General features: G+C 44.3%; 19 non-coding genes across 19 annotated transcripts; all 19 read right to left on the bottom strand.

Moving 5' to 3' along the window:
- Positions 1-440: 440 nt before the first annotated feature.
- On the bottom strand, positions 441-512 carry trnaq-uug (transfer RNA glutamine (anticodon UUG)). Its single transcript has one exon. It is a non-coding gene; the product is annotated as a tRNA-Gln (tRNA).
- A 205-nt stretch (positions 513-717) lies between these two features.
- trnaq-uug (transfer RNA glutamine (anticodon UUG)) lies at positions 718-789 on the bottom strand. Its single transcript has one exon. It is a non-coding gene; the product is annotated as a tRNA-Gln (tRNA).
- Positions 790-879: 90 nt separating this feature from the next.
- trnaf-gaa (transfer RNA phenylalanine (anticodon GAA)) lies at positions 880-952 on the bottom strand. The gene has a single exon. It is a non-coding gene; the product is annotated as a tRNA-Phe (tRNA).
- Positions 953-1,045: 93 nt separating this feature from the next.
- On the bottom strand, positions 1,046-1,119 carry trnai-aau (transfer RNA isoleucine (anticodon AAU)). The gene has a single exon. It is a non-coding gene; the product is annotated as a tRNA-Ile (tRNA).
- An 88-nt stretch (positions 1,120-1,207) lies between these two features.
- Positions 1,208-1,279, bottom strand: trnap-agg (transfer RNA proline (anticodon AGG)). Its single transcript has one exon. It is a non-coding gene; the product is annotated as a tRNA-Pro (tRNA).
- Positions 1,280-6,671: 5,392 nt separating this feature from the next.
- On the bottom strand, positions 6,672-6,743 carry trnaq-uug (transfer RNA glutamine (anticodon UUG)). The gene has a single exon. It is a non-coding gene; the product is annotated as a tRNA-Gln (tRNA).
- Positions 6,744-6,813: 70 nt separating this feature from the next.
- On the bottom strand, positions 6,814-6,886 carry trnaf-gaa (transfer RNA phenylalanine (anticodon GAA)). Its single transcript has one exon. It is a non-coding gene; the product is annotated as a tRNA-Phe (tRNA).
- Positions 6,887-6,977: 91 nt separating this feature from the next.
- trnai-aau (transfer RNA isoleucine (anticodon AAU)) lies at positions 6,978-7,051 on the bottom strand. The gene has a single exon. It is a non-coding gene; the product is annotated as a tRNA-Ile (tRNA).
- An 88-nt stretch (positions 7,052-7,139) lies between these two features.
- On the bottom strand, positions 7,140-7,211 carry trnap-agg (transfer RNA proline (anticodon AGG)). Its single transcript has one exon. It is a non-coding gene; the product is annotated as a tRNA-Pro (tRNA).
- A 5,992-nt stretch (positions 7,212-13,203) lies between these two features.
- On the bottom strand, positions 13,204-13,275 carry trnaq-uug (transfer RNA glutamine (anticodon UUG)). The gene has a single exon. It is a non-coding gene; the product is annotated as a tRNA-Gln (tRNA).
- A 472-nt stretch (positions 13,276-13,747) lies between these two features.
- Positions 13,748-13,819, bottom strand: trnaq-uug (transfer RNA glutamine (anticodon UUG)). The gene has a single exon. It is a non-coding gene; the product is annotated as a tRNA-Gln (tRNA).
- A 1,338-nt stretch (positions 13,820-15,157) lies between these two features.
- On the bottom strand, positions 15,158-15,229 carry trnaq-uug (transfer RNA glutamine (anticodon UUG)). The gene has a single exon. It is a non-coding gene; the product is annotated as a tRNA-Gln (tRNA).
- A 3,551-nt stretch (positions 15,230-18,780) lies between these two features.
- trnaq-uug (transfer RNA glutamine (anticodon UUG)) lies at positions 18,781-18,852 on the bottom strand. Its single transcript has one exon. It is a non-coding gene; the product is annotated as a tRNA-Gln (tRNA).
- A 205-nt stretch (positions 18,853-19,057) lies between these two features.
- Positions 19,058-19,129, bottom strand: trnaq-uug (transfer RNA glutamine (anticodon UUG)). Its single transcript has one exon. It is a non-coding gene; the product is annotated as a tRNA-Gln (tRNA).
- A 90-nt stretch (positions 19,130-19,219) lies between these two features.
- On the bottom strand, positions 19,220-19,292 carry trnaf-gaa (transfer RNA phenylalanine (anticodon GAA)). Its single transcript has one exon. It is a non-coding gene; the product is annotated as a tRNA-Phe (tRNA).
- A 93-nt stretch (positions 19,293-19,385) lies between these two features.
- On the bottom strand, positions 19,386-19,459 carry trnai-aau (transfer RNA isoleucine (anticodon AAU)). Its single transcript has one exon. It is a non-coding gene; the product is annotated as a tRNA-Ile (tRNA).
- An 88-nt stretch (positions 19,460-19,547) lies between these two features.
- Positions 19,548-19,619, bottom strand: trnap-agg (transfer RNA proline (anticodon AGG)). The gene has a single exon. It is a non-coding gene; the product is annotated as a tRNA-Pro (tRNA).
- Positions 19,620-25,844: 6,225 nt separating this feature from the next.
- Positions 25,845-25,916, bottom strand: trnaq-uug (transfer RNA glutamine (anticodon UUG)). Its single transcript has one exon. It is a non-coding gene; the product is annotated as a tRNA-Gln (tRNA).
- Positions 25,917-26,388: 472 nt separating this feature from the next.
- trnaq-uug (transfer RNA glutamine (anticodon UUG)) lies at positions 26,389-26,460 on the bottom strand. The gene has a single exon. It is a non-coding gene; the product is annotated as a tRNA-Gln (tRNA).
- Between the last annotated feature and the right edge of the window lie 52 nt (positions 26,461-26,512).

Here is a 26,512-nt window from a genome sequence, read left to right as displayed (position 1 = left end):
CAATTTCACCGCCACGTCAGCAGTTGCGCATCACCTCTGTTTTTTCCCTCCCTTCCGCAAAGAACCTAAAAAGGTTCCACCGAGATTTGAACTCGGATCGCTGGATTCAAAGCGCAATTTTTTCATTAAATCTACAATTAAAAGGTAGCCAGTGCAAAGTTGCCAGCACAGAGGAAATTCGGCCTGTTTTTTTTTGGTCATTGGAAATCACGCTACAGCACCTGCACACGTGCTAGGGATCGCGCCTCGCTCAATATACTCAAATGGTAGAGCGCTTGCTTAGCATGCGAGAGGCAGCGGGATCGATGCCTGCATTCTCCAGTGCTGTCCATCCTTTTTACGCCCCCCTTCAAGGGGCACTACCTAGATGAGCTCTTGCGGCTCAGTGCTGCCGAAAAAGTTTTTTCGAACGAGGTACTGCACACATTCCTGGCAAAAGCAGGTCCCACCGAGATTTGAACTCGGATCGCTGGATTCAAAGCCCAGAGTGCTAACCATTACACCATGGAACCTTGGCGTGTGTCAACTTTTCCCATGAGCAGCAGAGATTTAAGTCATTGAGTCCTGAAGCACGATAGCAAGGAGCAAATGAAGCCTTTGCTTTTTAAGCCCATGTTTCCCCAATTCCGACTCGGTTTGAGAGTGTCAATTTCACTGCCATGTCACCAGTTGCGCATCACCTCTGTTTTTTCCCTCACTTCCGCAAAGAACCTAAAAAGGTTCCACCGAGATTTGAACTCGGATTGCTGGATTCAAAGCCCAGAGTGCTAACCATTACACCATGGAACCAACACACTCTGCTAGATGGCTGTTTGAGAGGCAGATAGCGATGAGGCTAGGTGGAATCAGGTAGACTAAAAGAGGCAGACATGGTTCCTCTGCCGAAACCCGGGATTGAACCAGGGACCTTTAGATCTTCACTCTAACGCTCTCCCAACTGAGCTATTTCGGCCAGGTACTTGTATGGTTTAGCCAGCAGAGATCTCTGGGAGACCGCCCGTCATTTTCGAGAAGAGCAGAGCGAAGGTCCCAGAGAGAAAATGAGTGGCCCGTACGGGGACCGAACCCGCGACCTTGGCGTTATTAGCACCACGCTCTAACCAACTGAGCTAACCGGCCTCTCTCTGGCACATTTTATCCCCAATTTCTTAGAAATATCCTGGTTGCCCTAATCAGGCTGAAGAGATTAAAAGCAAAGCCTAATAATGGGCTCGTCCGGGATTTGAACCCGGGACCTCTCGCACCCTAAGCGAGAATCATACCCCTAGACCAACGAGCCGAAACGTACATCCTGGTTACTGCTGCTAGGCCGGAAACATTTCAGCTTCCATGGCTTAAAGCGCAATTTTTTGATTAAATCTACAATTAAAAGGTAGCCGGTGCAAAGTTTCCAGCACAGAGGAAATGCGGCCTCTTTTTTTGTGGTCATTGGAAATCACGCTGCAGGACCTGCACACGAATAATGAGAAGCTTACTTACAGGAGCCTGGTCTGCAACACTGGACCCAGTTAATGTTGCAGGAGCAGAGGCAGCACTTGGCTGGACAGAAGGCTGTGGAGGAGACTGCAGAGGAGGCTGAGCAGGGCGCAGAGGAGGAGACTGCAGAGGAGGCTGGGCAGAGCGCAGAGGAGGAGACTGCAGAGGAGGCTGGGCAGGGTGCAGAGGAGGAGACTGCAGAGGAGGCTGGGCAGGGCGCAGAGGAGGAGACTGCAGAGGAGGCTGGGCAGGGCGCTCCAGTCCTGTGGGTGGCTGTAGTGAGGATGGTCCTGGTGCAGAGGGACAGGGGTTGAAGGCCTTGCTGGAAAGATGGGAGTTGCTCTTTCCAGTGGACAGGAAGCTCTGCAGGTGACTGGTACACCTGGCCAGGGGTCCACAATGCTGGAGGAGCAGGATAAGGGGCAGGAGCAGGGGCAGTAGCACGAGCCGGGGCAGGAGCAGGGCCTCTCGAGCCTGCAGTGGCTGGAGAAAAAAGAAAAAAACTTACCCACTTACAGGGTTTGGCTGGAGACAAAATTTTTTGTGCCAGCTGTGAAGCAGATAAATGCTTCCCCCGCGCCAACAGGGCCTTCACATTGGTCGCCAGCAGTGGCCTGTTCTTAGTGGCAGTAGGTGGAGGAGGAACAGACACAGTGGCAGTGGGCACAGCAGCAGTGAGGAATCGACCCTCAGAGGTTCTTCGTAAAACCGGGTATGCATACATAATCTGAAAGGACACAGGCATAAACAGAACGTTACATAGCTGTCATATTCCAACTGAAAGTATTTTACTACATCATTTGTTTTTTATGTAATGAATTATTATAATATTATAATAATTAATGAATATTATTATTATTATTATGAGCATAAGCATTATTGTTTTTTATACAACTGTGAATCACTTTGAATTGCCTTGTGTACAAATTGTAAATAGTGTGATGAACTTATTAATAAGAAAACAAATAACACTTCTTGGTACAATCTTGCTGGTATCATGCCATGCTTAAATCGTTTTGTTTTGTTTAGCTTTTGTGGCAGAGATTACTAAGAAACACCAAATATAACATAAAGGCTTTTATGCCAATTCATAATAATATGATCATCAAACAGATCTAAAACTTAAAATGGTATATCAAATCGTTTTGGTATATCTTTTATAACATAGTTGAGAATCATTTGTTGAAACAAAAAAACACTTGTTTTTGCCTATTCATGTCTTTTTAAATATGTATAACATAGTATTTAAAAAGATAACATAAATATGTATACTGGTGTATAACATAGTATAGTATAACATATATGAATTAAACTTTTTTTTTAAAGGTTTTAGTAAAAATCTTCTTGTGGTCAAAATAATGTAATGAATGACACAAAAAAATACTAAATTAACAACAACAAAAAAATGGTTTAAGGAGGATATAGCTTAATTAGCGGTCGGCTAATTATCTTGACAGTAGTGGCATGTTTTTTACTGTATATCATGGTAAAGTTGCAGGTTCACATGTACAGAAGAAAACGTGTGCTATTACACGCTAGCTAGCTTTATTGGCATGTTTAATTGTCTAAAAACAAACACTGTTTATGAATAAATAATGATCGATTAATAATAGCGGTCGCCGATTGGTCAAAAGTAAGCCACAGGAGCAGGGGGGGGGGGGGGGTCAGGGGGCAATATGCTCTCTATCGCCCACTAGAGGTGTCCGAAAACCACCTATTCCGTGGCAAGTAGGTAAGGTTCTTTTTATTAAAACCATTATATTCTTGATTGCTAATTGTCTAAAGTGCTCATTTTTACAAAGTCAATGAAGTGTTCGACCCTTTAGCTACAAAGCTTTACATTTCGTTGCTATTTCAGTAACCTAAATTTTATAATAACAAGAAGGTGATTTTTCCTGGCCAGAAAATAGCTTGTTTGGAATTATAAGAAAGAGATAATTTTTGTTGAAAATTGATGTTAATATTACGGCCGTTTGCTGGACAAACAGATTGTTCGATAACTAAATTAATTCCATTTAAGGTTATCTCATATAATCAATCTGTAATAAGACTATTGATATATTAATGACGAACCATAACCCATTATGGTGATCATTCATATATACAATCGATCTATTTTCAGCTTCGATAATTTAACTGTAATGTGCAATATATTAATCATTCATGATTAATTATTAAATTCCCTATATATAATTTGAGCTAATTTAATGTAAGACTCATTGTCGCTACATCTGTGTTGTGAAATAAAATAATATGTCATTTAAAAAAGACTGTTTTGTTTTATTTGTAATTGTTTGTAAAATATTGTTTAAGATTTACATACCTTGAGGAAGTTGTTCCTCAGCTTGCGAGGCTACAGTTGCCATCTCCAGGTCATCTTCCTCCTCAAAAAAATCCGTAGCAGCAGAGTCTGTAAAATAACATAAAACACTAAGCACATGTCACCAACACACTTGTATGCGTTAAGTGATACTCACCACATGTAAAGAGCTGTCTCCGGGCTGCGGACTCAGACGCAGGTGGTACACGTGGTCCTGCAGCTGTTGAACACGTATTTTCGTTAGACATATATACTGCATAATATATACTGTAATGATTTTAAAGCTTGCAAATCACTTACAGGGTTTGGCTGAGGACAAAATCTTCTGTGCCAGCTGTGAAGCAGATAAATGCTTCCCCCGCGCCAACAGGGCCTTCACATTGGTCGCCAGCAGTGGCCTGTTCTTAGTGGCAGTAGGTGGAGGAGGAACAGACACAGTGGCAGTGGGCACAGCAGCAGTGAGGACAGATGCAGTGGGCACAGTGGTGGTGGGCACATGGGCTGGAGCCTGCCTCTTCAGCACGTATGCTTTGAAAAGGGCCATATTGGTGTTAGGCCTGGCCTTTGCCTTCTTCAGGTAGGTGATGAGAGCCTGGGCCTCCTTGCTTGGGTCCTCATACACCTCCTTCATTGACCTACCCTTAAAATCCCCAAACTCCACCATCAGACATCCAGAGTCTCCTGTCCTCTCGGCCTCCTGCAGCATGGCCTGTTTTTTCTGATACACCTCCACAGCCTCGCCTACCTCCCTGATCTGCGAGGTGTATCTGAGGAACAGGTGTTTGTTGGCCGACAGCGGGTTGTCCCTCTCCTCCTCCCCCAAAATGCTGCTGACCAGATAGCAGGCATACCCCAGTGAGTTCTCCAGCAGCCACAGGAACCTCTGACCCTGGTGTTTCCCAAACTGGATCTTGCAGTGAGCCAGAACCAGGTACTGGTCTCCAGGATTCCCTCCATTCTGCCTCACAAAGGCAGTGGCCTCAGCCAGGACCTCCTCCTTACACCTGGCCCTATCTGCCAACACGATCTCCCTCCTATTGGCCTCCTCAGTTGGCCCCATAAGGAGTCGACCCTCAGAGGTTCTTCGTAAAACCCGGTATGCATACATAATCTGAAAGGACACAGGCATAAACAGAACGTTACATAGCTGTCATATTCCAACTGAAAGTATTTTACTACAGCATTTGCTTTTTATGTAATAAATTATTATAATATTATAATAATTAATGATTATTATTATTATGAGCATAAGCATTATTGTTTTTTATACAACTGTGAATCACTTTGAATTGCCTTGTGTACAAATTGTAAATAGTGTGATGAACTTATTAATAAGAAAATAAATAACACTTCTTGGTACAATCTTGCTGGTATCATGCCCTGCTTAAATCGTTTTGTTTTGTTTAGCTTTTGTGGCAGAGATTACTAAGAAAAACCAAATATAACATAAAGGCGTTTATGACAATTCATAATAATATGATCATCAAACAGATCTAAAACTTAAAATGGTATATCAAATCGTTTTGGTATATCTTTTATAACGTAGTTGAGAATCATTTGTTGAAACAAAAAAACACTTGTTTTTGCCTATTCATGTCTTTTTAAATATGTATAACATAGTATTTAAAAAGATAACATAAATATGTATACTGGTGTATAACATAGTATAGTATAACATATATGAATTAAACTTTTTTTTAAAGGTTTTAGTAAAATATCTTCTTGTGCTCAAAATAATGTAATGAATGACAAAAATGAGGATGGAGGAATCGAATGAAAGCTTTTTTATACATTGGAATACTTGATCACTCGAGCGTCACTTCATAGCGTCATCAGCAGCGCTCAAAGGATCTGCCCTCATGTTGTTGCAGTTTGTTTATTTAAGAAATTCATAATAAATAATAATAAAGCAAGATACCCTGTTGAAATATGTGTAATGTGTGGTTTATATAAACTGCAAAGGTAAAGTATACTTTAAAACAGATTGTGACCGATGTGAAGGGCGAGGAGAATGTATACGTGCATCACGTTTAGTCAATAAAACACTTCCGCATAGGATACAACTGTGTATCCTCGCTCATGACTCCTCTGAAAGCCTCCTCACTCCTCGAGGTGCAATTAGAGAATTGAGATGTCCTTCAAGATGGCTGAGCTCGATCGGTTTCCGGGTCATAGGATGGAGGACAGAGGAACGAGGAGACGAGGAGGGATATTGAGAAGCACCCTATGTTTCCCCAATTCCGACTCGGTTTGAGAGTGCCAATTTCACCGCCACGTCAGCAGTTGCGCATCACCTCTGTTTTTTCCCTCCCTTCCGCGAAGAACCTAAAAAGGTTCTACCGAGATTTGAACTCGGATCGCTGGATTAAAAGCCCAGAGTGCTAACCATTACACCATGGAACCAACACACCCTCCCAGCTGTCTGTCTGAGAGGCAGATAGCGATGAGGCTAGGTGGAATCAGGTAGCCTAAAGGAGGCAGGCGTGGTTCCTCTGCTGAAACCCGAGATTGAACCAGGGACCTTTAGATCTTCAGTCTAACACTCTCCCAACTGAGCTATTTCGGCCAGGTACTTGTGCTGTTTAGCCTGGCAAATGAAGGTCTCACCGAGATTTGAATTCGGATCACTGGATTCAGAGCCCAGAGTGCTAACCCTTACACCATGGAACCTCGGCGTGTGTCAACTTTTCCCATGAGGTGCAGAGATTTAAGTCATTCAGTCCAGAACCGCGATAGCAAGGAGCAAAATAAGCCTTTGCTTTTTAAGCCCATGTTTCCCCAATTCCGACTCGGTTTGAGGGTGCCAATTTCACCGCCACGTCAGCAGTTGCGCATCACCTCTGTTTTTCCCCTCCCTTCCCCAAAGATCCTAAAAAGGTTCCACCGTGATTTGAACTCGGATCGCTGGATTCAAAGCCCAGAGTGCTAACCATTACACCATGGAACCAACACACCCTGCTAACTGGCTGTCTGAGAGGTGGAATCAGGTAGACTAAAAGAGGGGGAGGTTGTTCCTCTGCCAAAACCCGGGATTGAACCAGGGACCTTTAGATCTTCACTCTAACGCTCTCCCAACTGAGCTATTTCGGCCAGGTACTTGTGCGGTTTAGCCAGCATGAATGTATGGGAGACCGCCCGTCATTTTCGAGAAGAGCAGAGCGAAGGTCCCAGAGAAAATGATTGGCCCGTACGGGGATCGAACCCGCGACCTTGGCGTTATTAGCGCCACGCTCTAACCAACTGAGCTAACCGGCCTCTCTCTGGCACATTTTATCCCCAATTGCTCAGAAATAGCCTGGTTGCCCTAATAAGGCTGAAGAGATTAAAAGCAAAGCCGAATAATGGGCTCGTCCGGGATTTGAACCCGGGACCTCTCGCACCCTAAGCGAGAATCATACCCCTAGACCAACGAGCCGAAACATACATCCTCCCTGCTGCTGTCGGGCCGAAAAGATTTCAGCTTCCATGGCTTAAAGCGCAATTTTTTGATTAAATCAACAATTAAAAGGTATTCAGTGCAAAGTTTCCAGCACAGAGGAAATGCGGCCTCTTTTTTTGTGGTCATTGGAAATCAAGCTGCAGGACCTGCACACGAATAATGAGAAGCTTACTTACAGGAGCCTGGTCTGCAACACTGGACCCAGTTGATGTTGCAGGAGCAGAGGCAGCACTTGGCTGGACAGAAGGCTGTGGAGTAGACTGCAGAGGAGGCTGAGTAGGGCGCAGAGGAGGAGACTGCAGAGGAGGCTGGGCAGGGCGCAGAGGAGGAGACTGCAGAGGAGGCTGGGCAGGGCGCAGAGGAGGAGACTGCAGAGGAGGCTGGGCAGGGTGCAGAGGAGGAGACTGCAGAGGAGGCTGGGCAGGGCGCTGCAGTCCTGTGGGTGGCTGTAGTGAGGATGGTCCTGGTGCAGAGGGACAGGGGTTGAAAGCCTTGCTGGAAAGGTGGGAGTTGCTCTTTCCAGTGGACAGGAAGCTCTGCAGGCGACTGGGACACCTGGCCAGGGGTCCACAATGCTGGAGGAGCAGGATAAGGGGCAGGAACAGGGGCAGTAGCATGAGCCGGGGCAGGAGCAGGGCCTCTCGAGCCTGCAGTGCCTGGAGAAAAAAGAAAAAACTTACCCACTTACAGGGTTTGGCTGGAGACAAAATCTTTTGTGTGTCTCTTTTTAGTGGCAGTAGGTGGAGGAGGAACAGACACAGTGGCAGTGGGCACAGCAGAAGTGAGGACAGATGCAGTGGGCACAGTGGTGGTGGGCACGTGGGCTAGAGCCTGCCTCTTCAGCACGTATGCTTTGAAAAGGGCCATATTGGTGTTAGGCCTGGCCTTTGCCTTCTTCAGGTAGGTGATGAGAGCCTGGGCCTCCTTGCTTGGGTCCTCATACACCTCCTTCATTGACCTACCCTTAAAATCCCCAAACTCCACCATCAGACATCCAGAGTCTCCTGTCCTCTGGGCCTCCTGCAGCATGGCCTGTTTTTTTTCTGATACACCTCTACAGCCTCGCCTACCTCCCTGATCCAAGATCCAAGATGGCGCCGCGGATGGCTGCCTCGGTGTGGAGCTCTCCAGCTATTGTGTTGTTTTTGTTCGTTTGTTCTGCGTTTAGTCATTCTTTTCCTATCAGTTTCACCAAAGACGAACTACTGGACATTAGGAAACACACACCAGAAACCTTTTCTACAGTTTTTGATTATTCGGACGTTTTGCTGGACATTCTCGTAGGAGGGGCAGCGGTGTTGTTCAAACGCGCAGTCAGACGCAAACGCGGGAAGCGAGCCGGCGCGCTGGTTAAACTCCGCGAGCGCGGCCTGCGCACTGCACTCCCCAGCATTCATCTCGCGAATCTCCGATCCCTTCCTAACAAAACGGATGAACTTCTTCTCCTCACCCACACTAACAAGGATTTTTTAAACTCTGCTGCTTTGTGCTTCACTGAAACCTGGCTGAGTGAAGCCATACCGGACAACGCAATACATCTGCCGGGCTTCCAGCTGTTCCGAGCGGATCGCATCGCGGAGCTAACGGGGAAAACGAGAGGTGGTGGATTGTGTTTCTACATTAACGAAAGTTGGTGTTCAGATGTAACAACACTGAAGAAGATGTGCTCTCCTAATTTAGAGGCACATTTCATAAACTGTAAACCCTTCTACTCGCCTCGGGAATTTTCCTCTTTCATTCTCGTGAATGTTTACATCCCTCCAGACGCGTGCGCGAGCGCGGCGCTACAACAGCTTGCTGAACAAATATCTGAAACGGAACAAAGGTACCCAGACTCTCTTTTAATCATTCTTGGGGATTTTAACAAAGCAAATCTTTCCCGTGAACTACCAAAATACAGACAGCACGTTACATGTCCCACCAGAGACAGTAATATACTGGACCACTGTTACACCACAATAAGAAATGCATATCACTCCGTCCCACGGGCAGCTTTGGGGCTCTCCGATCACTGTTTGGTTCATCTCATACCGACCTACAGGCAGAAACTAAAATCAGCTAAACCTGGAATAAGGACTGTGAAAAGATGGACTAATGAAGCAGAGCAGAATCTACAGGCCTGCCTTGATTGCACTGATTGGACTGTTTTTGAAGCTGCTACCAATGATCTGGATGAGCTCACAGATACTGTAACATCATATATAAGTTTCTGTGAGGATACATGCATTCCTACCAGGACATTCTTATCATTCACTAATGATAAACCATGGTTTACTGGGAAACTCAAACACCTTCGTCATGCCAAAGAGGATGCTTACAGAAGTGGGGATAAAATCTTGTATAACCAGGCCAGAAACAGATTGACAAAGGAGATCAGAGTTGCTAAAAGGAACTACTCTGATAAACTGAAAAACCAGTTTTCATCCAACGACCCATCATCAGTCTGGAATGGCCTGAGGAACATTACCAACTACAAGTCACCATCCCCTCGATCTGTGGACAATCAACACCTGGCTGATGATTTAAATTCATTTTACTGCCGGTTTGAAAAGCCCTCATTCACACCACACACCCGGTCTGATCTGCACTTCACACATTCAGCATCACCTCCTGTTCTCCAATTATCACTCCCCCCTCCTGCCATCCAACCTGAGCTTAAGGTCTGTGTGGAGGACGTGAGCCGAGTCTTCAAAAAACAGAAGACTAGGAAAGCCTCAGGCCCAGACGGCATCTCATCTGCTTGTTTAAAAGCCTGCGCTGACCAACTGGCCCCGGTCTTCACGCAGATCTTCAACAGATCATTGGAGCAGTGTGAAGTTCCCTGCTGCTTCAAACGCTCCACTATCATTCCTGTCCCCAAAAAACCCAAAATCACTGGACTTAATGACTACAGACCTGTCGCTCTCACGTCTGTGGTCATGAAGTCGTTTGAAAGACTGGTGCTGGCCCACCTGAAGGACATCACTGGACCCCTGCTGGATCCCTTTCAGTTTGCTTACAGAGCAAACAGGTCTGTGGATGATGCAGTCAACATGGGACTGCATTATATCCTGCAACATCTCGACAGACCAGGGACTTATGCAAGGATCCTCTTTGTGGACTTCAGTTCGGCCTTCAATACCATCATGCCTGGTCTTCTCACAGCCAAACTGACCCAGCTCTCCATACCATCCTCGATCTGTCAGTGGATCACCAGCTTCCTGACGGACCGGCAGCAGCGAGTGAGACTGGGGAAACACACATCCAAGACACTCACAATCAGCACTGGTGCTCCCCAAGGGTGCGTTCTCTCCCCACTGCTCTTCTCCCTGTACACTAATGACTGCACTTCTAAAGACCCCACTGTCAAGCTCCTGAAATTTGCAGACGACACCACTGTCATCGGTCTCATCCGAAACGGTGACGAGTCTGCTTACAGACTGGAGGTTGAACAGCTGGCTACCTGGTGCAGTTATAACAACCTTGAGCTGAACACGCTCAAAACAGTGGAGATGATCGTGGACTTCAGGAGGAACAGCTCAGCACTCCTCCCACTCACCATCATGAACAGCACTGTGGAAGCAGTGGAGTCATTCAGGTTCCTGGGCACTATCATCTCTCAGGACCTAAAGTGGGACAATCACATTGACTCCACTGTGAAAAAGGCCCAGCAGAGACTGTACTTCCTTCGCCAGCTGAGGAAGTTCAACCTGCCACAGGATCTGCTGATTCAGTTCTACTCAGCCGTCATTGAGTCTGTCTTGTGCGCTTCCATCACTGTCTGGTTTGGTTCAGCTACCAAATCAGACATCAGGAGACTACAACAGACAGTCCGGACTGCGGAGAGGATTATTGGTGCCCCCCTGCCAAACCTCCAGGACCTGTACTCTTCCAGAGTGAGGAAGAGAGCAGGTAAAATCATCACAGACTCCACTCACCCTGGACACCACCTGTTTGAACTGTTACCGTCAAGACGGAGACTCAGATCACTGGCCACAAGAACATCTCGGCACAGGAACAGTTTCTTCCCACAGGCCATTTCCCTCCTGAACAGTTAACACTCCTCCCAAGGCATATGCCTGTAAGTGCAATACTCCCACTGTTTAGTGCAATATCCCACAACTCAGGTGATACTTATATGTAGATTTATTTATTTATAATATTCAAAACACTGTAAATAGGTTCATAATCTGTAAATCTGGAAATGTCTATTCTGACTAAACCCAACTGTGATAGTTTTATTCTCATATATTTATATTTTTATTTTTTATTCTTATAATTTGTAGTATTATGTTTCATGTTGTATTTGTATATGTCCACTGGAAGCCTCAGTACCAAAACAAATTCCTTGTGTGTGCAAGCACACTTGGCAATAAAGCTCTTTCTGATTCTGATTCTGATTCTGATTCTGATTCTGAGGTGTATCTGAGGAACAGGTGTTTGTTGTCCGACAGCGGGTTGTCCCTCTCCTCCTCCCCCAAAATGCTGCTGACCAGATAGCAGGCATACCCCAGTGAGTTCTCCAGCAGCCACAGGAACCTCTGACCCTGGTGTTTCCCAAACTGGATCTTGCAGTGAGCCAGAACCAGGAACTGGTCTCCAGGATTCCCTCCATTCTGCCTCAAAAAGGCAGTGGCCTCAGCCAGGACCTCCTCCTTACACCTGGCCCTCCCTGCCAACACGATCTTCCTCCTATTGGCCTCCTCAGTTGGCCCCATAAGGAGTCGACCCTCAGAGGTTCTTTGTAAAACCGGGTATGCATACATAATCTGAAAGGACACAGGCATAAACAGAACGTTACATAGCTGTCATATTCCAACTGAAAGTATTTTACTACATCATTTGTTTTTTATGTAATTAATTATTATAATATTATAATAATTAATGATTATTATTATTATGAGCATAAGCATTATTGTTTTTTATACAACTGTGAATCACTTTGAATTGCCTTGTGTACAAATTGTAAATAGTGTGATGAACTTATTAATAAGAAAATAAATAACACTTCTTGGTACAATCTTGCTGGTATCATGCCATGCTTAAATCGTTTTGTTTTGTTTAGCTTTTGTGGCAGAGATTACTAAGAAAACCCAAATATAACATAAAGGCGTTTATGCCAATTCATAATAATATGATCATCAAACAGATCTAAAACTTAAAATGGTATATCAAATCGTTTTGGTATATCTTTTATAACATAGTTGAGAATCATTTGTTGAAACAAAAAAACACTTGTTTTTGCCTATTCATGTCTTTTTAAATATGTATAACATAGAATTTAAAAAGATAACATAAATATGTATACTGGTGTATAACATAGTATAGTATAACATATATGAATTAAACTTTTTTTTAAAGGTTTTAGTAAAATATCTTCTTGTGCTCAAAATAATGTAATGAATGACAAAAATGAGGATGGAGGAATCGAATGAAAGCTTTTTTATACATTGGAATACTTGATCACTCGAGCGTCACTTCATAGCGTCATCAGCAGCGCTCAAAGGATCTGCCCTCATGTTGTTGCAGTTTGTTTATTTAAGAAATTCATAATAAATAATAATAAAGCAAGATACCCTGTTGAAATATGTGTAATGTGTGGTTTATATAGACTGCAAAGGTAAAGTATACTTTAAAACAGATTGTGACCGATGTGAAGGGGGAGGAGAATGTATACGTGCGTCACGTTTAGTCAATAAAACACTTCCGCATAGGATACAACTGTGTATCCTCGCTCATGACTCCTCTGAAAGCCTCCTCACTCCTCGAGGTGCAATTAGAGAATTGAGATGTCCTTCAAGATGGCTGAGCTCGATCGGTTTCCGGGTCATAGGATGGAGGACAGAGGAACGAGGAGACGAGGAGGGATATTGAGAAGCACCCTATGTTTCCCCAATTCCGACTCGGTTTGAGAGTGCCAATTTCACCGCCACGTCAGCAGTTGCGCATCACCTCTGTTTTTTCCCTCCCTTCCGCGAAGAACCTAAAAAGGTTCTACCGAGATTTGAACTCGGATCGCTGGATTCAAAGCCCAGAGTGCTAACCATTACACCATGGAACCAACACACCCTCCCAGCTGTCTGTCTGAGAGGCAGATAGCGATGAGGCTAGGTGGAATCAGGTAGCCTAAAGGAGGCGGGCGTGGTTCCTCTGCCAAAACCCGAGATTGAACCAGAGACCTTTAGATCTTCAGTCTAACACTCTCCCAACTGAGATATTTCGACCAGGTACTTGGGCTGTTTAGCCTGGCAAATGAAGGTCTCACCGAGATTTGAATTCGGATCACTGGATTCAGAGCCCAGAGTGCTAACCCTTACACCATGGAACCTCGGCGTGTGTCAACTTTTCCCATGAGGTGCAGAGATTTAAGTCATTCAGTCCAGAACCGCGATAGCAAGGAGCAAAATAAGCCTTTGCTTTTTAAGCCCATGTTTCCCCAATTCCGACTCGGTTTGAGAGTGCCAATTTCACCGCCACGTCAGCAGTTGTGCATCACCTCTGTTTTTCCCCTCCCTTCCGCAAAGATCCTAAAAAGGTTCCACCGAGATTTGAACTCGGATCGCTGGATTCAAAGCCCAGAGTGCTAACCATTACACCATGGAACCAACACACCCTGCTAACTGGCTGTCTGAGAGGTGGAATCAGGTAGACTAAAATAGGGGGAGGTTGTTCCTCTGCCGATACCCGGGATTGAACTAGGGACCTTTAGATCTTCAGTCTAACGCTCTCCCAACTGAGCTATTTCGGCCAGGTACTTGTGCGGTTTAGCCAGCATGCATGTCCATGCTGCAAAGATTGCAAAGATGACGATAATAATAGCGGTCGCCGATTGTTCAAAAGTAAGCCACAGGAGCAGAGCCAGGAGAGAAACGCGATTGGTCAAAAGTAAGCCACAGGAGAGAAAGGCGATTGGTCAAAAGTAAGCCACAGGAGAGAAACACGATTGGTCAAAAGTAAGCCACAGGAGAGAACGTGATTGGTCAAAAGTAAGCCACAGCAGAGAAACACGATTGGCTCACGTGGGCTTACTTTGGCACAATTGGTAGGAAGCAGTAGGCGCAAGCGAGAGGTAGTGGGATCGATGCCTGCATTCTCCAGTGCTGTCCATCCTTTTTACGCCCCCCTTCAAGGGGCACTACCTAGATGAGCTCTTGCGGCTCAGTGCTGCCGAAAAAGTTTTTTTGAAACGAGGTACTGCACAGATTCCTGGCAAAAGCAGTTCCCACCGAGATTTGAACTCGGATCGCTAGATTCAGAGCCCAGAGTGCTAACCATTACACCATGGAACCTTGGCGTGTGTCAACTTTTCCCATGAGCACCAGAGATTTAAGTCATTGAGTCCAGAAGCACGATAGCAAGGATTTAAGTCATTGAGTCCAGAAGCACGATAGCAAGGAGCAAATGAAGCCTTTGCTTTTTAAGCCCATGTTTCCCCAATTCCGACTCGGTTTGAGAGTGCCAATTTCACCGCCACGTCAGCAGTTGCGCATCACCTCTGTTTTTTCCCTCCCTTCCGCAAAGAACCTAAAAAGGTTCCACCGAGATTTGAACTCGGATCGCTGGATTCAAAGCGCAATTATGTCATTAAATCTACAATTAAAAGGTAGCCAGTGCAAAGTTGCCAGCACAGAGGAAATTCGGCCTGTTTTTTTGTGGTCATTGGAAATCACGCTACAGCACCTGCACACGTGCTAGGGATCGCGCCTCGTCTTTGTCTTTGAGAGCGATGGACACCTTCTCTCCATCATCGAGGGGAATTAGCTCAAATGGTAGAGCGCTTGCTTAGCATGCGAGAGGTAGCGGGATCGATGCCTTCATTCTCCAGTGCTGTCCATCCTTTTTACGCCCCCCTTCAAGGGGCACTACCTAGATGAGCTCTTGCGGCTCAGTGCTGCCGAAAAAGTTTTTTCGAACGAGGTACTGCACACATTCCTGGCAAAAGCAGGTCCCACCGAGATTTGAACTCGGATCGCTGGATTCAAAGCCCAGAGTGCTAACCATTACACCATGGAACCTTGGCGTGTGTCAACTTTTCCCATGAGCAGCAGAGATTTAAGTCATTGAGTCCTGAAGCACGATAGCAAGGAGCAAATGAAGCCTTTGCTTTTTAAGCCCATGTTTCCCCAATTCCGACTCGGTTTGAGAGTGTTAATTGTAGATTAAATCTACAATTAAAAGGTAGCCGGTGCAAAGTTTCCAGCACAGAGGAAATGCGGCCTCTTTTTTTGTGGTCATTGGAAATCACGCTGCAGGACCTGCACACGAATAATGAGAAGCTTACTTACAGGAGCCTGGTCTGCAACACTGGACCCAGTTGATGTTGCAGGAGCAGAGGCAGCACTTGGCTGGACAGAAGGCTGTGGAGGAGACTGCAGAGGAGGCTGAGCAGGGCGCAGAGGAGGAGACTGCAGAGGAGGCTGGGCAGGGCGCAGAGGAGGAGACTGCAGAGGAGGCTGGGCAGGGCGCAGAGGAGGAGACTGCAGAGGAGGCTGGGCAGGGTGCAGAGGAGGAGACTGCAGAGGAGGCTGGGCAGGGCGCTGCAGTCCTGTGGGTGGCTGTAGTGAGGATGGTCCTGGTGCAGAGGGACAGGGGTTGAAAGCCTTGCTGGAAAGATGGGAGTTGCTCTTTCCAGTGGACAGGAAGCTCTGCAGGAGACTGGGACACCTGGCCAGGGGTCCACAATGCTGGAGGAGCAGGATAAGGGTCAGGAGCAGGGGCAGTAGCACGAGCCGGGGCAGGAGCAGGGCCTCTCGAGCCTGCAGTGGCTGGAGAAAAAAGAAAAAACTTACCCACTTACAGGGTTTGGCTGGAGACAAAATCTTTTGTGTGTCTCTTTTTAGTGGCAGTAGGTGGAGGAGGAACAGACATAGTGGCAGTGGGCACAGCAGAAGTGAGGACAGATGCAGTGGGCACAGTGGTGGTGGGCACGTGGGCTAGAGCCTGCCTCTTCAGCACGTATGCTTTGAAAAGGGCCATATTGGTGTTAGGCCTGGCCTTTCCCTTCTTCAGGTAGGTGATGAGAGCCTGGGCCTCCTTGCTTGGGTCCTCATACACCTCCTTCATTGACCTACCCTTAAAATCCCCAAACTCCACCATCAGACATCCAGAGTCTCCTGTCCTCTGGGCCTCCTGCAGCATGGCCTGTTTTTTTCTGATACACCTCTACAGCCTCACCTACCTCCCTGATCTGCGAGGTGTATCTGAGGAACAGGTGTTTGTTGTCCGACAGCGGGTTGTCCCTCTCCTCCTCCCCCAAAATGCTGCTGACCAGATAGCAGGCATACCCCAGTGAGTTCTTCAGCAGCCACAGGAACCTCTGACCCTGGTGTTTCCCAAACTGGATCTTGCAGTGAGCCAGAACCAGGAACTGGTCTCCAGGATTCCCTCCATTCTGCCTCAAAAAGGCAGTGGCCTCAGCCAGGACCTCCTCCTTACACCTGGCCCTCCCTGCCAACACGATCTTCCTCCTATTGGCCTCCTCAGTTGGCCCCATAAGGAGTCGACCCTCAGAGGTTCTTCGTAAAACCGGGTATGCATACATAATCTGAAAGGACACAGGCATAAACAGAACGTTACATAGCTGTCATATTCCAACTGAAAGTATTTTACTACATCATTTGTTTTTTATGTAATTAATTATTATAATATTATAATAATTAATGAATATTATTATTATTATTATTATAAGCATAAGCATTATTGTTTTTTATACAACTGTGAATCACTTTGAATTGCCTTCTGTACAAATTGTAAATAGTGTGATGAACTTATTAATAAGAAAATAAATAACACTTCTTGGTACAATCTTGCTGGTATCATGCCATGCTTAAATCGTTTTGTTTTGTTTAGCTTTTGTGGCAGAGATTACTAAGAAACACCAAATATAACATAAAGGCGTTTATGCCAATTCATAATAATATGATCATCAAACAGATCTAAAACTTAAAATGGTATATCAAATCGTTTTGGTATATCTTTTATAACATAGTCGAGAATCATTTGTTGAAACAAAAAAACACTTGTTTTTGCCTATTCATGTCTTTTTAAATATGTATAACATAGTATTTAAAAAGATAACATAAATATGTATACTGGTGTATAACATAGTATAGTATAACATATATGAATTAAACTTTTTTTTTTAAAGGTTTTAGTAAAAATCTTCTTGTGGTCAAAATAATGTAATGAATGACACAAAAAAATACTAAATTAACAACAACAAAAAAATGGTTTAAGGAGGATATAGCTCAATTAGCGGTCGGCTAATTATCTTGACAGTAGTGGCATGTTTTTTACTGTATATCATGGTAAAGTTGCAGGTTCACATGTACAGAAGAAAACGTGTGCTATTACACGCTAGCTAGCTTTATTGGCATGTTTAATTGTCTAAAAACAAACACTGTTTATGAATAAATAATGATCGATTATACAGTCGTGAAGAATAGACTTACCTGTTGCAAAGATTGCAAAGATGACGATAATAATAGCGGTCGCCGATTGGTCAAAAGTAAGCCACAGGAGCAGAGCCAGGAGAGAAACGCGATTGGTCAAAAGTAAGCCACAGGAGAGAAAGGCGATTGGTCAAAAGTAAGCCACAGGAGAGAAACACGATTGGTCAAAAGTAAGCCACAGGAGAGAACGTGATTGGTCAAAAGTAAGCCACAGCAGAGAAACACGATTGGCTCACGTGGGCTTACTTTGGCTCAATTGGTAGGAAGCAGTAGGCGCAAGCGAGAGGTAGTGGGATCGATGCCTGCATTCTCCAGTGCTGTCCATCCTTTTTACGCCCCCCTTCAAGGGGCACTACCTAGATGAGCTCTTGCGGCTCAGTGCTGCCGAAAAAGTTTTTTCGAAACGAGGTACTGCACAGATTCCTGGCAAAAGCAGTTCCCACCGAGATTTGAACTTGGATCGCTAGATTCAGAGCCCAGAGTGCTAACCATTACACCATGGAACCTTGGCGTGTGTCAACTTTTCCCATGAGCAGCAGAGATTTAAGTCATTGAGTCCAGAAGCACGATAGCAAGGATTTAAGTCATTGAGTCCAGAAGCACGATAGCAAGGAGCAAATGAAGCCTTTGCTTTTTAAGCCCATGTTTCCCCAATTCCGACTCGGTTTGAGAGTGCCAATTTCACCGCCACGTCAGCAGTTGCGCATCACCTCTGTTTTTTCCCTCCCTTCCGCAAAGAACCTAAAAAGGTTCCACCGAGATTTGAACTCGGATCGCTGGATTCAAAGCGCAATTTTTTCATTAAATCTACAATTAAAAGGTAGCCAGTGCAAAGTTGCCAGCACAGAGGAAATTCGGCCTGTTTTTTTGTGGTCATTGGAAATCACGCTGCAGCACCTGCACACGTGCTAGGGATCGCGCCTCGCTCAATATACTCAAATGGTAGAGCGCTTGCTTAGCATGCGAGAGGTAGCGGGATCGATGCCTGCATTCTCCAGTGCTGTCCATCCTTTTACGCCCCCCTTCAAGGGGCACTACCTAGATGAGCTCTTGCGGCTCAGTGCTGCCGAAAAAGTTTTTTCGAACGAGGTACTGCACACATTCCTGGCAAAAGCAGGTCCCACCGAGATTTGAACTCGGATCGCTGGATTCAAAGCCCAGAGTGCTAACCATTACACCATGGAACCTTGGCGTGTGTCAACGTTTCCCATGAGCAGCAGAGATTTAAGTCATTGAGTCCTGAAGCACGATAGCAAGGAGCAAATGAAGCCTTTGCTTTTTAAGCCCATGTTTCCCAAATTCCGACTCGGTTTGAGAGTGTCAATTTCACTGCCATGTCACCAGTTGCGCATCACCTCTGTTTTTTCCCTCCCTTCCGCAAAGAACCTAAAAAGGTTCCACCGAGATTTGAACTCGGATTGCTGGATTCAAAGCCCAGAGTGCTAACCATTACACCATGGAACCAACACACTCTGCTAGATGGCTGTTTGAGAGGCAGATAGCGATGAGGCTAGGTGGAATCAGGTAGACTAAAAGTGGCAGACATGGTTCCTCTGCCGAAACCCGGGATTGAACCAGGGACCTTTAGATCTTCACTCTAACGCTCTCCCAACTGAGCTATTTCGGCCAGGTACTTGTATGGTTTAGCCAGCAGGGATCTCTGGGAGACCGCCCGTCATTTTCGAGAAGAGCAGAGCGAAGGTCCCAGAGAGAAAATGAGTGGCCCGTACGGGGACCGAACCCGCGACCTTGGCGTTATTAGCACCACGCTCTAACCAACTGAGCTAACCGGCCTCTCTCTGGCACATTTTATCCCCAATTTCTCAGAAATATCCTGGTTGCCCTAATCAGGCTGAAGAGATTAAAAGCAAAGCCTAATAATGGGCTCGTCCGGGATTTGAACCCGGGACCTCTCGCACCCTAAGCGAGAATCATACCCCTAGACCAACGAGCCGAAACGTACATCCTGGTTACTGCTGCTAGGACGGAAACATTTCAGCTTCCATGGCTTAAAGCGCAATTTTTTGATTAAATCTACAATTAAAAGGTAGCCGGTGCAAAGTTTCCAGCACAGAGGAAATGCGGCCTCTTTTTTTGTGGTCATTGGAAATCACGCTGCAGGACCTGCACACGAATAATGAGAAGCTTACTTACAGGAGCCTGGTCTGCAACACTGGACCCAGTTGATGTTGCAGGAGTAGAGGCAGCACTTGGCTGGACAGAAGGCTGTGGAGGAGACTGCAGAGGAGGCTGAGCAGGGCGCAGAGGAGGAGACTGCAGAGGAGGCTGGGCAGGGTGCAGAGGAGGAGACTGCAGAGGAGGCTGGGCAGGGCGCAGAGGAGGAGACTGCAGAGGAGGCTGGGCAGGGCGCTGCAGTCCTGTGGGTGGCTGTAGTGAGGATGGTCCTGGTGCAGAGGGACAGGGGTTGAAGGCCTTGCTGGAAAGATGGGAGTTGCTCTTTCCAGTGGACAGGAAGCTCTGCAGGTGACTGGTACACCTGGCCAGGGGTCCACAATGCTGGAGGAGCAGGATAAGGGGCAGGAGCAGGGGCAGTAGCACGAGCCGGGGCCTCTCGAGCCTGCAGTGGCTGGAGAAAAAAGAAAAAAACTTACCCACTTACAGGGTTTGGCTGGAGACAAAATCTTTTGTGCCAGCTGTGAAGCAGATAAATGCTTCCCCCGCGCCAACAGGGCCTTCACATTGGTCGCCAGCAGTGGCCTGTTCTTAGTGGCAGTAGGTGGAGGAGGAACAGACACAGTGGCAGTGGGCACAGCAGCAGTGAGGAATCGACCCTCAGTGGTTCTTCGTAAAACCGGGTATGCATACATAATCTGAAAGGACACAGGCATAAACAGAACGTTACATAGCTGTCATATTCCAACTGAAAGTATTTTACTACATCATTTGTTTTTTATGTAATGAATTATTATAATTAATTGTAAATAGTGTGATGAACTTATTAATAAGAAAACAAATAACACTTCTTGGTACAATCTTGCTGGTATCATGCCATGCTTAAATCGTTTTGTTTTGTTTAGCTTTTGTGGCAGAGATTACTAAGAAACACCAAATATAACATAAAGGCGTTTATGCCAATTCATAATAATATGATCATCAAACAGATCTAAAACTTAAAATGGTATATCAAATCGTTTTGGTATATCTTTTATAACATAGTTGAGAATCATTTGTTGAAACAAAAAAACACTTGTTTTTGCCTATTCATGTCTTTTTAAATATGTATAACATAGTATTTAAAAAGATAACATAAATATGTATACTGGTGTATAACATAGTATAGTATAACATATATGAATTAAACTTTTTTTTTTAAAGGTTTTAGTAAAAATCTTCTTGTGGTCAAAATAATGTAATGAATGACACAAAAAAATACTAAATTAACAACAACAAAAAAATGGTTTAAGGAGGATATAGCTTAATTAGCCGTCGGCTAATTATCTTGACAGTAGTGGCATGTTTTTTACTGTATATCATGGTAAAGTTGCAGGTTCACATGTACAGAAGAAAACGTGTGCTATTACACGCTAGCTAGCTTTATTGGCATGTTTAATTGTCTAAAAACAAACACTGTTTATGAATAAATAATGATCGATTAATAATAGCGGTCGCCGATTGGTCAAAAGTAAGCCACAGGAGCAGGGGGGGGGGGGGGGGGACGGGGGGTCAGGGGGCAATATGCTCTCTATCGCCCACTAGAGGTGTCCGAAAACCACCTATTCCGTGGCAAGTAGGTAAGGTTCTTTTTATTAAAACCATTATATTCTTGATTGCTAATTGTCTAAAGTGCTCATTTTTACAAAGTCAATGAAGTGTTCGACCCTTTAGCTACAAAGCTTTACATTTCGTTGCTATTTCAGTAACCTAAATTTTATAATAACAAGAAGGTGATTTTTCCTGGCCAGAAAATAGCTTGTTTGGAATTATAAGAAAGAGATAATTTTTGTTGAAAATTGATGTTAATATTACGGCCGTTTGCTGGACAAACAGATTGTTCGATAACTAAATTAATTCCATTTAAGGTTATCTCATATAATCAATCTGTAATAAGACTATTGATATATTAATGACGAACCATAACCCATTATGGTGATCATTCATATATACAATCGATCTATTTTCAGCTTCGATAATTTAACTGTAATGTGCAATATATTAATCATTCATGATTAATTATTAAATTCCCTATATATAATTTGAGCTAATTTAATGTAAGACTCATTGTCGCTACATCTGTGTTATGAAATAAAATAATATGTCATTTAAAAAAGACTGTTTTGTTTTATTTGTAGTTGTTTGTAAAATATTGTTTAAGATTTACATACCTTGAGGAAGTTGTTCCTCAGCTTGCGAGGCTACAGTTGCCATCTCCAGGTCATCTTCCTCCTCAAAAAAATCTGTAGCAGCAGAGTCTGTAAAATAACATAAAACACTAAGCACATGTCACCAACACACTTGTATGCGTTAAGTGATACTCACCACATGTAAAGAGCTGTCTCCGGGCTGCGGACTCAGACGCAGGTGGTACACGTGGTCCTGCAGCTGTTGAACACGTATTTTCGTTAGACATATATACTGCATAATATATACTGTAATGATTTTAAAGCTTGCAAATCACTTACAGGGTTTGGCTGGAGACAAAATCTTTTGTGCCAGCTGTGAAGCAGATAAATGCTTCCCCCGCGCCAACAGGGCCTTCACATTGGTCGCCAGCAGTGGCCTGTTCTTAGTGGCAGTAGGTGGAGGAGGAACAGACACAGTGGCAGTGGGCACAGCAGCAGTGAGGACAGATGCAGTGGGCACTGTGGTGGTGGGCACGTGGGCTGGAGCCTGCCTCTTCAGCACGTATGCTTTGAAAAGGGCCATATTGGTGTTAGGCCTGGCCTTTGCCTTCTTCAGGTAGGTGATGAGAGCCTGGGCCTCCTTGCTTGGGTCCTCATATACCTCCTTCATTGACCTACCCTTAAAATCCCCAAACTCCACCATCAGACATCCAGAGTCTCCTGTCCTCTCGGCCTCCTGCAGCATGGCCTGTTTTTTCTGATACACCTCCACAGCCTCGCCTACCTCCCTGATCTGCGAGGTGTATCTGAGGAACAGGTGTTTGTTGGCCGACAGCGGGTTGTCCCTCTCCTCCTCCCCCAAAATGCTGCTGACCAGATAGCAGGCATACCCCAGTGAGTTCTCCAGCAGCCACAGGAACCTCTGACCCTGGTGTTTCCCAAACTGGATCTTGCAGTGAGCCAGAACCAGGTACTGGTCTCCAGGATTCCCTCCATTCTGCCTCACAAAGGCAGTGGCCTCAGCCAGGACCTCCTCCTTACACCTGGCCCTATCTGCCAACACGATCTCCCTCCTATTGGCCTCCTCAGTTGGCCCCATAAGGAGTCGACCCTCAGAGGTTCTTCGTAAAACCGGGTATGCATACATAATCTGAAAGGACACAGGCATAAACAGAACGTTACATAGCTGTCATATTCCAACTGAAAGTATTTTACTACAGCATTTGCTTTTTATGTAATAAATTATTATAATATTATAATAATTAATGATTATTATTATTATGAGCATAAGCATTATTGTTTTTTATACAACTGTGAATCACTTTGAATTGCCTTGTGTACAAATTGTAAATAGTGTGATGAACTTATTAATAAGAAAATAAATAACACTTCTTGGTACAATCTTGCTGGTATCATGCCCTGCTTAAATCGTTTTGTTTTGTTTAGCTTTTGTGGCAGAGATTACTAAGAAACACCAAATATAACATAAAGGCGTTTATGACAATTCATAATAATATGATCATCAAACAGATCTAAAACTTAAAATGGTATATCAAATCGTTTTGGTATATCTTTTATAACGTAGTTGAGAATCATTTGTTGAAACAAAAAAACACTTGTTTTTGCCTATTCATGTCTTTTTAAATATGTATAACATAGTATTTAAAAAGATAACATAAATATGTATACTGGTGTATAACATAGTATAGTATAACATATATGAATTAAACTTTTTTTTAAAGGTTTTAGTAAAATATCTTCTTGTGCTCAAAATAATGTAATGAATGACAAAAATGAGGATGGAGGAATCGAATGAAAGCTTTTTTATACATTGGAATACTTGATCACTCGAGCGTCACTTCATAGCGTCATCAGCAGCGCTCAAAGGATCTGCCCTCATGTTGTTGCAGTTTGTTTATTTAAGAAATTCATAATAAATAATAATAAAGCAAGATACCCTGTTGAAATATGTGTAATGTGTGGTTTATATAAACTGCAAAGGTAAAGTATACTTTAAAACAGATTGTGACCGATGTGAAGGGGGAGGAGAATGTATACGTGCGTCACGTTTAGTCAATAAAACACTTCCGCATAGGATACAACTGTGTATCCTCGCTCATGACTCCTCTGAAAGCCTCCTCACTCCTCGAGGTGCAATTAGGGCAGTGTTTCCCAAACTTTTTTCAGTCGAGGCACCCTTTGAAAATTTAAAAAAAATTGTGGCACCCTACACTAGTGTTGTCACGATACTACTTTGATACTATACCTTGAAATGTATTGATTTTCAATACCACAGGGAATAACTGCCGTATATAGGCCTACTGTCATATAGATATTTTTTAATATTATCAATTTTTTTGTCCATCCATTTAAAGTCTAGGAAATCATTAATTTCTTCTGCAGAGATGACTTTAAATGATGACATATTTAATTAAGGCTTTTATTCATAATTCAGCAAAACATTGCTCAATTACCATTGCAAATCTCACCTAAATGTTTGCTCACTCAGTGTAGGCCTATTTGTGTTTTTATATTGGGATAATTTTGTTATAATTGCACAAGATAGCTTGTTTTTAATATATTTTATAATGTAATAATTTCACAGTTAATCTCCAAATTAATGTATAAACAACATAAAGACAGTATATTTTAAATAATTGTTTAATGGCATCTTTTTTATGAATGAAGCCCAGTATCACTGATACCAATACTGCTACTGATGTCAGGAAATACACAGAAATTGAATAAAGTTATCAAACACTTTACAGTCTTCACTGCATAAATAATAAATTAAATATAGATGAATCCTTATTAAAGCTACAAGCGTTCTTTAGTCAAGAGCAGTGAGTAATTTTCTCTGTTACCTGTTCTTTGATTCTGTTGTCACTGCTGCACTTGTTTATCTCACACGCGTCCCATCTTCTCACAACTCTAATTTAAGATTTTAACTAATTTAAGACTGCTCTCATGAGGATACTCAACAAAACGGACATTTTGTCATAACTGTGTGTTATTATTCATTCAAGCACGAAAGAGAAGTCGATTCTGGCACGCGATGCGCGTCGTCCTGTGTCAGCAGGACATTCACAGACAGCGCGTTCTCTTTTGTCTTTTCGCGGTTGCATGGTTTAAAAGCATTTGCATGAATAAGAACGTGATTATATAATGTAAGGCTAGCCAAAGGATGACAGAAAAAACGGATGCTGCGTTAATTGTGTTTAAATCTTTTTTAACGCGTAAAACTGAAAAACACTAATTGCACGCGTTACCGTTGACAGCAGTACGGACATAACCGATGTGTTTGTGAATATGCGGCAAGACGGACGTTGTGACAATGGTTCGTGTGTATTTGACCGTAAGCGCAACAAGCCATGAAAAAGAGGCAGCTTTATGTGTGGACGCTGGGAATGAAGCACGAGAATGAAATCATGAGGAACCCCCGCAATTCAACGAACGCGGAAAACTTATGAGTTGCATTTTTTATTATAAATTTGTGTGCATTATTTGTTGTTATTAGACGATGCGAGAATGATGATACATTTATTATTATTTTTTTTACACATTTTAGCAATTTAAAAATGTTTAATGGAGTTTTTACACGGCACCCCTGCTCTCGCCAGAAGGCACCCCAGGGTGCCGCGGCACCCCGTTTGGGAAACGCTGAATTAGAGAATTGAGATGTCCTTCAAGATGGCTGAGCTCGATCGGTTTCCGGGTCATAGGATGGAGGACAGAGGAACGAGGAGACGAGGAGGGATATTGAGAAGCACCCTATGTTTCCCCAATTCCGACTCGGTTTGAGAGTGCCAATTTCACCGCCACGTCAGCAATTGCGCATCACCTCTGTTTTTTCCCTCCCTTCCGCGAAGAACCTAAAAAGGTTCTACCGAGATTTGAACTCGGATCGCTGGATTCAAAGCCCAGAGTGCTAACCATTACACCATGGAACCAAAACACCCTCCCAGCTGTTTGTCTGAGAGGGAGATAGCGATGAGGCTAGGTGGAATCAGGTAGCCTAAAGGAGGCGGGCGTGGTTCCTCTGCCGAAACCCGAGGTTGAACCAGGGACCTTTAGATCTTCAGTCTAACACTCTCCCAACTGAGCTATTTCGGCCAGGTACTTGTGCTGTTTAGCCTGGCAAATGAAGGTCCCACCGAGATTTGAATTCGGATCACTGGATTCAGAGCCCAGAGTGCTAACCCTTACACCATGGAACCTCGGCGTGTGTCAACTTTTCCCATGAGGTGCAGAGATTTAAGTCATTCAGTCCAGAACCCCGATAGCAAGGAGCGAAAGAAGCCTTTGCTTTTTAAGCCCATGTTTCCCCAATTCCGACTCGGTTTGAGAGTGCCAATTTCACCGCCACGTCAGCAGTTGCGCATCACCTCTGTTTTTCCCCTCCCTTCCGCAAAGATCCTAAAAAGGTTCCACCGAGATTTGAACTCGGATCGCTGGATTCAAAGCCCAGAGTGCTAACCATTACACCATGGAACCAACACACCCTGCTAACTGGCTGTCTGAGAGGTGGAATCAGGTAGACTAAAAG

The sequence above is a fragment of the Siphateles boraxobius genome, unplaced genomic scaffold, assembly GCF_051911475.1.
Source record: "Siphateles boraxobius isolate OS27281-9 unplaced genomic scaffold, OSU_SipBor_1 116, whole genome shotgun sequence".
NCBI classification, from domain to species: domain Eukaryota; kingdom Metazoa; phylum Chordata; class Actinopteri; order Cypriniformes; family Leuciscidae; genus Siphateles; species Siphateles boraxobius.
Note: the sequence above shows the minus strand (reverse complement) of the source record. Positions and strands in the feature narration are given on the sequence as shown.